This window comes from Schistocerca nitens, chromosome 1, assembly GCF_023898315.1.
Source record: "Schistocerca nitens isolate TAMUIC-IGC-003100 chromosome 1, iqSchNite1.1, whole genome shotgun sequence".
Lineage (NCBI taxonomy): Eukaryota > Metazoa > Arthropoda > Insecta > Orthoptera > Acrididae > Schistocerca > Schistocerca nitens.
In genome coordinates, this window is record NC_064614.1 from 562,235,481 (window position 1) to 562,247,384 (window position 11,904).

An 11,904-nucleotide genomic window follows, 5' to 3' on the forward strand; every position below is an offset into this window, starting at 1 on the left:
CTGGATAGAGAAAAGAGAAAATTTTACAATAGCTGATCTCCAAAAGAGATCGCTCTTCCACGTGGGTAGGTAAAGAAGTTACGCAGTTCATTTCATACTTGGGTAGGAGTATAGGCATCTACATTCGACACAGCTGGTGAAAACAGCTGGCGTATATGTCGAACTACCGTGTTACATTAAGCATTAAATCTTAAAAGTCATGGTTCACAGCCAAGAGCTGATCATAAATACTTCTGTGTTACAAGCATATTGTCTTCAGAGCAATATCAGGTTTCATGAGATATTTAAAACATCTCACATACAAGTGAGACCTGCCATAAAAAAGTATAAAATCCTTACCAAGTCATCGTTATAACTATATTACCTTGTCAACAATGATGTATGATGGAATTTATGCTATTTGACTACGTAAGCTCTTTATCGCCATGTAAGATGTTTTACGTTTTATTATAGTACCTGATGATGGTATGAAGTCTAATTGATTATAATAAAGAATTATTATCAGCTCTTGGATGTGAACTATAATTTCCTTTTAAATTCTAACGATCCGTGAGGCACTACCTTCATAAAACATAAATATTAAATAGTCTGCTACCTCAGAAATATGTACAATAACTTTATTGACTCCAGCATTTTCTTATTTTTGTTTTCTTATTTCTAGAAATCTCTAAAATATTAATCCTAAAATAATTAAGATAAGCTTGCACAGGCACCTATCTAGCACCATACCTGAGAAAAGGAGACCAACTAACGTAAAGCATTCGTCAAGGAATCTTCCTTCTGAGGGCTTATAAGAACGCCGTTTGAGCTCCCTTTATGGTGAAATCACAACCTCAATCTTATTTCTTCGTCTTTAAGTTTATTCTATCGAAGGCTTGTTTTACAAGCCTAAAGTTTCGTAGATTTGAGCGATCTGCTGTCTCCGCGCCGCTAAATGTTTAACAAGAGCAGCGATCTGACATTGTCCCATGATACATCTCCATCATAGCCAATGTGCCACTTTCAACGGCGGTGGAAAAGTTGTACAGTGCTGATGACATCACTACGCTGTTTACTGAACTTCGTTTCGATTACGTAAGCCGAACACCTCTCTCCTGCTCTCTGAACCATGACAACAGAACGGGTACTGGATCGCTGCTACGCGATGTTAAGAGTGTGGTACTCCTAAACTAAATCAGTTTCTAAATTATCAATGGAGCTTTCGTCAGTGTCTACATTATGTAGCTAGATATCTGCCGTAGTGTTTCTCGAGGACGCTTTGGGACTGACATCCCGTCGAGTAAGAGTTCATTAGAAATGGAGCGCAAGCTCTGAATACGGAAGAGTGCCCAAGGAAATCTGTCGTGCTCTTTTAAAGGAACCGTCCAGTAATTTACCTTAAGAGATTTTGGGACTCGCGGACTAGCTAAATAACTGACGGGCGTTTGAACAAGAGTCCAGTGTCTTACAATTCCGCTGACACACTGTGACGGCCCAGTTTGATCCAGGCTTTGTATGTGCCTCTATTTTTTTTATTTTCATCATTTCTGTACTGTTTTCCTTTACAATTTTTGTGTTGTGATAATTCTGAGTAATGTATATCTGTGCGTTTAATATGTATATGTAAGTGCATTGTAATTTTAGACGCCAGCCCTGTAGGAGAATTAATATCAGTGCTTCATGTTAATAACGCAGAGAGAGAGAGAGAGAGAGAGAGAGAGAGAGAGTGTTGAAGGATGGAGTAGGGAGTTCAGCGAAGGATTAAGAGGAACTTAATATGGGAAACATCTCGCCGATTTTATTGAGAAGAGGATTGGTTTATCGATAAGAGGAGAAGCAGAAGAAGGAGTTTTGATCAATGTGGTTTGTTGAAGATAATAAGACGGGGACAGTTGTACTCAGACATAAGGAAATCTGTATTCCTGATATATTTATTCTACGGCTTGTAATAACTAATAATTTGAGAGAAAGGCGAATTCGGTAGAGAAGCAAATCGCAAGAGGATGGAGAAGCAGAAGAAAGAAGATTTGAAGAGAGATGAGACTGGGGAAGATTCATCTTAGAAGACTCTGAACATACTAGAGCCTCCGAACGTGTCAAGAGACAGCGTGTGGTAAACTGGAATAACTTTGCTATGCCACAAATTATCCCGGAGTATACAAAACCAGATATATGAGAGTAATTTACATTCGAAAAGAAATTCTGAGCTGCGTTATGCTGCCGAGACGAGTACTGTGAACTATTGTCATTAGTGTAGTAAACTGTTGGTTCAAATGGCTATGAGCACTATGGGACTTAACTTCTAAGGTCATCAGTCCCCTAGAACTTAGAACTACTTAAACCTAACTAACCTAAGGGCATCACACACATCCATGCCCGAGGCAGGATTCGAACCTGCGACTGTAGCGGTCGCGCGGTTCCACACTGTAGTAAACTGTATCGCATGGTTAAATGCAGTAATAATTAGTATTGTATCTACAAGCCAACCCCAAATACTGTTCAATTTTAAGAAGTACGAATAAATGGGTGAGCTGTATAATAAAGAGTACGTTAGTCAGCTGCCCGAGGTTAATAGTGAGTGGTGTTTTCCACGATTAGCAGTCGGTTGCGTCTTGTCACGTTTCCCGGGGGAGCAGTGAAAATTGATAGGCTTTTTTTCAGCGTGTTTTGTCAGTGTGACTCTTCGGAGCAGACATCACAGTATTATTAGCGTCTGGAGGCGCTCCATGTGATGTATGGAATCGAGCATCGCTGTATTTGCTCCAGACCAGCGGTCAACGCACAGACATACATTAATGTATGTCTATGGATCAACGAGACAACGAAGCATCGACAACAAAGATATCGCAGCAGTCACCCCAAGTAGGGAACAGCTAAAATCCCATCTATACAAACACAACGTCAGGTGTTAACTGGCATTTGCAACAAAAAATTCCCGAGGTTAGTTTTCGATTGATCTCTCTTATATTTCTCTCGCAGTAACTCAACAGATTAAAATTACGTATGTCCTATAAATAACCAGCTCAATGCTAGGACTTTACATAATTTTTCACGTAATTAAGTGCGTTGACATAGTGATTTACATGGAAGACACTAGTTTTACTACTTTATTACTCAGCAGACATTACCGAACTGAAGTGTAATGAACGGTTTTTATGAAATTGGAGGTAGACTGCTTACTCGCTTTATTGACACTTTGGAACACTGCCTACCCACATTTCCAAGGACATTTATAATTTCATCAACACTTACTCTCAAATATCAGTATGCAATTTACCTACTTATCATATAACGGTCTTAACCGAATAGTAAAAGCAGTAGGAATTAGTTAAAGGAAATAGAAGTAGTTTCGATCGTTATTTTTCGACGAAACGTTACGTACCGTTTTTGTATTACGTTGCAAATTGATGAAGTTGTTGAAACAGCAAGCACTGCCTATTTGTAAAGAAAGAATCGATTATTTAATCTTAATCTGTATAATTTTTTTCTGACGTTGCTGAAAGACTTTCCCTAAGATAGCTATTAACGTAGACCATTATTTGTCTTCAGAAAACTACTTTCATTGTCCGGGTTCTTCGGTGTACTAATACTAACCATTGACGAGTTAGAGTATGCTTGTAGAGAGGAGCTGTTCACGTGTTGTAAACGCTACACGTAAATGACCTGAGTCAAGGCCTCTACCTGTTATATAGAAGTCAGTCTCTTACTGCCTATGCGTTGCACGTGCATTTTTTTTTTTTTATCGCGGAGAGCCAAGACAGATCTCGTGTTACGAAACGTAGTAGTCCTAATAGAAGCAGCAGCAGTCGCAGTAAGCAGATGGTAAATGTCTGCTTTTTTTCTCTTGTCGCCTGATCTGTGTTCCCTTTTCAGTTTTCACGTTGTGCTTGGCTAGACAGGAATAAATTTTTTTTTAATTACAAGAAACACATTCAGTTGTCTGAAATATATTTCCAGGTCCGTGTCGTCAAGATGGAGACCTGAAGTAAAGCAGTTAACTAAAAATTTGACCATCACTTTACTCCTGAAGCTTGTGTCGTTAGCATCTGCCACGTTAAATGTTTGAATGTGACGTGACAGTGTACATCAGTTACTGACACGGACTGTACAACACAATTTTACAAGTCGAGTACTGTAAAATTTTAAATAGCTCATTTAAAAATACTAAATTCATAACATTTTTACACCGGTGAATTGCAACTTCTTTGTTCTGAGGGTATCACTGGGCGTGATCCCACTGCAGAAACCCTCATAGCACCGCCAGATCTTTCAGTTCAAATGACGTGTTTCGTCCTCATCGAGTTATATAGATCCTTGTAAATAAACTATTATGAAGCTATTGGTGCTAGGACTAATGGTTGGAGGTCGTATTAGGCCAAGTTTAAATTTCTCAGTCTGGTAAAGACGCCGATAATTTTTTTTTCCTATTGTGGAACATATTGTGCAATAATGTTAGTTGAGTTTTAACGTGATAAGCAGAATAGTTACTTTGCACGGCTTTTAAACTGGTGGAGTAAGTTTCGTTAGAAGTGATGAACTAGGATTCTGTGCCAGCATACAATCGTTGGAGAATTCATCGGCAACAGAAAATTATTCAAATCTTGTGAAGGTTTTACGGAAATCTATTCATTTTCTAGATTTATGAAGTGGGATGCTAAATCAGTGTGACCGGACTTCTGTTTAAGATGATCCAAGTGAAGGATGCCTGTAACTGCATCCACCGAAGAAACATTTAATAATCTGCGATAAAAGGTGTCTGATCTAGCTGATGCCATACACATGTCAGAAAAAAAAATACTGCAGCACATTATACACGAAGTATTGGTTGTGCTTACTTTTCTGCAAGGGGATGGCACATTTGTTGAATGCTGACCTATGTCTACTGTCAAAGCAAATATCTCAGCAATATTTGGCCCATTTTAAAAATAGCAGAACTGATTTTTGTGCGCCCTTTTGTTACCCTGAATGAGACGTGAAGGCACCGTTTCGCACCGTAAACAAAAGGATCACAATATTGAAAGCCTTTCTCCAATTATGATGAATGCTATTCCATCCCCCTGCATTTTCTAGGATCAAAGATTATTGTTGTTGTTTAAAATACCTTGCAAAGGATAAAACAATAATTGGGCTGCTTATAACACACACTTGTCGCAACTTAATGAAGAAAGGGAAAAAAGTAAGGCGAGATTTTAGTGGCAAATCATCTTTCGTCAGAGCAAAGCAAATGCCCAAAAATGTTACTATACTACTGAGAAAGTACAAATAGTTGCAACATCCATCCCGTTTACCAGACTCCGTGAAATCTGACTTCCACTTATAAGTAGATCTAAGTAAAATAATGCTGGAGAAAGTTTTAAAATCTAATGAAGAGAGATGATAACCATAGATGGGTATCTCGCACGACAACAGCATTGCCTTTAATGGATGAGATCTGTTGAGTGTAGATGTGTTTCGCAATGAGAATTTATCTTAAAGCGTGCTACGTCGAAAAGTAAATGGATTTTTAACTAAAATATTGTGTATTCATGCCAAGTGATGAAATTTTCTCCTTCCTCTCTGAGGGGAAACAGAAAATTACAAGGAAAACAGCTATGAAACAGCTCTAACATTTACATTTCGGAAGGCATAACGCTTGATATTCGTTGTTTCTGTAGTTACTGGCTATTATATGACATTCTAATTATGTAGAGACGGCTTAATCCGTTACGGCACACTAGTGTGTCGTATTTCGTTGATAAGGGAGAGCTTTAAAGTAGTTTAGACGCATCTCATTTAAGGAAGTGTGTCAGACATCCGTAGTGCCTGAAGTTTTACGTCTCGTTAAAATCTAGATCCTTCAAAGAGATTGAGTCTTAAGAACTTTATGTTTGGCAACTACGTCTACCACTCACGTTTAATTATAATTTAATGATATCATATGTCTCCTGGCCAAGCTTGCTCAAAACGCTGGCAACACAGAAGTTGTGCGCATACTGACTATGTTGCCATTATTTGTTACCAAAGTTTACATGTATGATTTTATGCCATGATTTTATGCCGTGGGCTATACAGTGATACTAAATTTCAATCGTGTTTCGGACTCCAATGAGTTGTGCAATCTCTGTGATGCATTCTTTCAGTGCCCTACAGCAGCTGAATATTTCTCGCCTTGTTAAATAGCGTTTCGAACAATCTTCACTTTTACATTATCTAATTTTTCTGTAGTTACCAACTGACATTTGTATTTCATTGACAGCCACGGGGAAATAATGTGAACGTTACTGTTGAGTGGTGACTTAACATTCGTAAGAGTGTGTCTGTCACATATCAAAAGGTCACTGTCTGCAGGTTCATGCCGTTATTCAGTTACATCAGATTGCTTCACGAAACGAAGAGTTCTCACCACCAGTTAGTGCTCTAGATAAAATGACATTTCTCTGTGCCGACATATCTTGACTCCGAAACTGGATCGGAAGCAGCTCGGCGGAAGTTGCCAGATAGTTCCGCAGTCTCCGATTACAGAAGTAAACAAAGCGATGACGCCATGTGCCTACTGTGGAGCACGTGGGAACGTGTGACAATATCCTAAAATAAAATTGAAATCTCATTATTATTTAAAGTTGCTATTCTGCTTCTACATGGATACTCTGCAAATCACATTTAAGTGTCTGGCAGATGGTTCATCGAACCACCTTGACACTAGTTCTGTATTATTCCACTCTCGAACAGCGCGCGGAAAAAACGTACATCTACGGCTTTCCGTGAAAGCTCTGATTTCCCTTATTTTATTGCGATGATCGTTTCTTCCGATGTATGACGACATCAAAAAAATATTTTCGTATTCTGAGGAGAAAGTTGGTGGTCGAAATTTCGTGGGAAGATCCCGCCGCAACGAGAAACGTCATTGTTTCAGTGATGTCTACCCCAAATCCTGCATCATGTCCGTGACACACTTCCATATTTCTCGATAATACAAAACGTGCCGCCCTTCTCTGAACTTTCTCGATGTACTCCGTTGATCTTACCTGTTAAAGAGGCCAGACCGCGCAGCAGTACTCCACAAGAGGGAGGACAAGTGTAGTGTTCGCAGTCTCATTAGTAGATCTGTTGCATCTTTTAAGTGTTCTACCAATAGACAGCATTCTTTGGTTCGCCTTCCCCATAACATTTTCTACGTGCTCTTTCCAATTCAAATTGTTCGTAGTTGTAATTCCTAGGTATTTAGTTGAATTTGTGGCCTTTAGAGTTGATTGATTCCTTTTAGCACTCATGTGGATGACTTCACAATTTTCATCATTTAGGGTCAATTACCAATTTTGGCACTATGCAGGTATCTTTCCTAAGTAGTTTTGCAATTGGTTTTGATCTTCTGATGAGTTTACTAGACAATGAACGACAGCATCATCTGCAAACAAACCAAGACGGTTGCTCAGACTATCTTCTAAATCGTTTATTTAGATAAGGAACAGCAGAGGGCCTGTAACACTACCTTGGGGAACGCCAGAAATCGCTTTTGCTTTGCTCCATCACTTTTCGTCAATTACTACGAACTGTAACCTCTGTGACAGGAAATCAGCAATCCAGTCACATAAGTGAAACAATATTCCATAAGCAGGCAATTTAATTAGAAGCCGCTTGTGAGATACGGTGTCAAAAGCCTTCTGTAATTCTAGAAATACGGAATCAATTTGAAATCCCCTGTCGACAGCACTCAAAACTTCGTGTGAGTAAAGACTTAGTTGTGTTTCATAAGAAAATTTTTTTTAAAATCAATAGACTGCTCTCTTCGAGATATATCATGATTTCGAACACAACATATGTTCCAAAATCCTGCTGCATATCGACAATGATATGAGCCTGTAATTTAGTTCATTACTTCGATTGCCTTTCTTGAATACTGATGTGACCTGCGTAACTTTCGAGTCTTTGGGTACGGATCTTTCGTTGAGCGAGCGGTTGCATATGATTGTTAACTATGGAGCTATTGCATCAGGATACTCTGAACAGCTGCTCCTGACTATCATTCTGGAATATTTACTTCGTCTATTTTGTTGTTGTTGAAGGAATTCCAAAAAGCCGTGCGGGGTAGCCGCGAGGTCTGGGGCGTCCTGTCACGGTTTGCGCGGCTGCGCCCGTCAGAGGTTCGAGTCATCCCTCGGGCTTTTGTGTGTGTGTGTGTGTGTGTGTGTGTGTGTGTGTGTGTGTGTGTGTGTGTGTTGTCCTTAGCGTAAGTTAGATTAAGTACTACTGTGTAAACCTAGGGACCGATGACCTCAGCAGGTTGGTCCCATAGGTCCTTACCACAAATTTTCGAAATTGCGAAAGGGTGTGTTTAGTAACTCTGCTTTAGCAGCACTGTCGTCGATGGTATTTCGATTGCTATAGTTCAGAGAAGACATTGTTTTCGTGTTCCAGGTAACACACTTTACATGAGACTAGAATCTCTTTGGATTTTCTGCCAGGTTTCGAAACAAAGAGTCGTTGTGGAAACTATTATAAGCATCTCGCATTGAAGGCCGCGCTAAATTTCGAGCTTCGGTAGAAGGTCGCCAGTCTTGGCGTTTTTGGGATCGTTTAAATTTTGCGTGCATTTTTCGTTGTTTCCGAAATAGTCGTCTGACCTATTTTCTGTACCATGGGGGATCAGTTTCGTCGTTCGTTAATTTATTTTTCTAAACTTGCATGATTAATTAAGTCATATCTGTTCGATTTCTAATGTAACAATGTGAGAAGCTACTGTGGGTGAGCAGGATGTCATTGTATGAGCACATTGGATTGCATGTTGACGTTTAACAAACTAAGGAGGTGCTGATTAACTCCATAGTGCTGTCTACTATCTTTCTCATAGGTCATCGGCCTGCTGACCGAACGCAGCCTCATTGTCTCGCTGTCTGGTGCGTCACGCGGTGTTGGAAGGACGTGCGGCCAGCTAACCGCTCTCCCGGATATATGGTGTGCTCTCGATACCAGAAGCTGTCGTCGCGACGACAAACTATCACTTGCCAGCCAGCCGGACGTCCAGACGAGCGCAGTTGTATCGGGGGAGGAGTTAGTACAATGTGACCATCAACAAGGTACTGAATGGGGTCTTATATCATCCTGCTATTCGAAAAACAAAGAAAAAACCAAACACACACACACGCGTGCGCTCGCACGCACGGAGAGAGAGAGAGAGAGAGAGAGAGAGAGAGAGAGAGATTGAGGGGGAGTGGATGAAATGTGTGGCCTTCACTGTGTAGGTGATCGCAGCGTCCAGAGCTGTAGTACTGGTGACCCTGATCTTCAGCTCGTTTCTACCGGACACGTCGGCTGGCCATTGGAATGCTGACTCGCTCGGCACACGGCTATTGCTCAATGAAAGTGAGGCGTCCGGGAAATCTTTCAGGTTGGGATATCGGTTTCAACACAGTGTGCTTCTTTGCTCCCTGAATAGGAATGTGCAACACGTAACCAGCTGGCACAGCGTTTCCACGAAAGAAACGGTAATGCGACGTGAAATCGCCGAACTTACTCGAGAAAGTGCTGCGAATTGCTGTTTCCGCATACATGCAAGTGGGGATTTCTTGAGCTAGATTTCTAGCCAGGTTGTCCGCAGATCGTGCTCTAGTGGCTAGCGTTGCTGGTTCTGGATTACGGGGTCCCGGGTTCGATTCCCGGCTGGGTTAAGGATTTTTCTCTGCCCAGGGACTGGGTGATTGTGTTATCATTCGTGATAGTGGCTAGATGGGACTCTGTAAAAATTGGGACTTCGTACGGGCGCTGATGACCGCGCACTTGAGCACCCCACAAACCAATCGTCATCATCCAGGCAGGTCACCGAAACGGGGAAATTACTGCTTAAGAAAACTGTTTTCCATTCAAAGTGAACTAATAACTGATCACTACAACACAAGGGAGCAGAGCTTCATGTTAGATTGCTCCATCAGTTTGGTTACAGAAATGTGAACTAATAACTGATCACTACAACACAAGGGAACAGAGCTTCATGTTAGATTGCTCCATCAGTTTGGTTACAGAAATCATCATCATCACGTCACAGAGCGATTTCGTGTTGCCTGTGCAACGTGAAACGCCGAAATTCCAACGTTTCGGATACAATTAGATGAACTAATCTGCTTCGAAAAACGAAAACAACACAACGATTAATGATTAAAGGGCAAATTATTGAACCGTCCTTGAACACCGTAGATATAAAACTCCTGAAGCACTAACTATCAAGTAGCTCAATGTAAAAATCTGTATTCATAACTAAATAAATAAGCATGGAAATTAATGGATGTACTTTATGTAACTAAGAGAACATAATTCACGATCAACGAACCTGGCCCGAATACATTCTCGCGTAATATTTAAAAGGGGAAAACTACTTTCTGCATTAAGCTACATTTCGTAGCATCAATTTCAGTAACATTTCTAATTACTAATCACGGACATACAGCGGTACAGTGAGCAGAAAACTAGTTTCTGCACACATATAACTTTCACTCAGTAAACAAACAGCGTATTTCAGTACCCGCTACGCATACAAAGGCAGCGCGTCTAGCATCCTATCGTGGGGGCACCAGTGACGTCACCGCTCAGCGACGCCAGGGAGCGCCAGCCATACCTTGATACGTGCAGAAGGATTCCGAACCCGCGGCGCGCGTGCGACGATCGCAGCGAGAAGCCAGCAGGCCACTGCCTGGCTGCCGCCTACCGGCTGTTGTTCGCGGCGCCTCTAGGAGGTGCACACGACACGATGACGTCATGCCACAACAAGTGGGGCCGCTGGCGCTGCGCTGTGGCCGACCTGTTGCGCTGCTGGAGCCGAATACGTGGTAGTCGACGCAAAATGCTGCTATCTCTTAAGAAACCTTTACCGGCCTATCAAGTTCTCCTTCTGGCTCACCTTCTTGGGTCTCTTAAACATGATATACACAATCTAATTTCTTGTCACGGTACGCTGCCTTACTTGGTCCACCGTGTCACCCTAAATATATACTGATGCTCTGGCGGTCCTGCTGCTGCTGCTGCTTAAGGATCTGAAGAGACTAAACATCTAAGGTCATCAGTCTTTTGTTAGGCCTTCCAGGACAGGATCTATGAATCTCATCTGTCTGCGTCAAGAGTTAATCCGACGAGCAAAAAATGGTTCAAATGCTCTGAGCACTATGCGACTTAACTTCTGAGGTCATCAGTCTCCTAGAACTTAGAACTAGTTAAATCTAACTAACCTAAGGACATCACACACATCCATGCCCGAGGCAGGATTCGAAACTGCGACTGTAGCGGTCGCTCGGCTCCAGACTGTAGCGCCTAGAACCGCACGGCCACTATAGCCAGCTCCGACGTGAAAGTGTGAGAAAGTTTTTTGAATGTTTATGTAGCCTGCATATGGGGCGGGACGTGGGTACCAGCCCTCTTTTTACCTGGTGGTATGTGGGAATGAATGTTCAAATGTGTGTGAAATCTTATGGGACTTAACTGCTAAGGTCATCACTCCCTAAGCTTACACACTACTTAACCTAAATTAGCCTAAGGACAAACACACACACCCATGCCCGAGGGAGGACTCGAACCTCCGCCGGGACCAGCCGCACAGTCCATGACTGCAGCGCCCAAGACCGCTCGGCTAATCCCGCGCGGCCGTGGTAAGTGGGAAACCACCACACAATCACATCCAGGGTCGACCTGCACGCCAGCCTTCGATTCGACGCAGGTCAGAATCGCCTCCCAGAAGCGATACGTAAACGCGCTTGGCAGTCCGGACGAATCCTAAGCATGCACTTAAATCCTATTGTTTCCTGAGACTCTCGCACCGCTCGTATCAAAATCTGAAGCCACCCCCCTCATTTACTGCTACCTCCTCCTCCTCCTCTTCCCGTACACATCACTGTTTCCTTTCTCCAGTACAAAAGGGCTTCTTCTTCGTCTCACATCCTTAGACCCTGGCCCTAATTCTGCCAT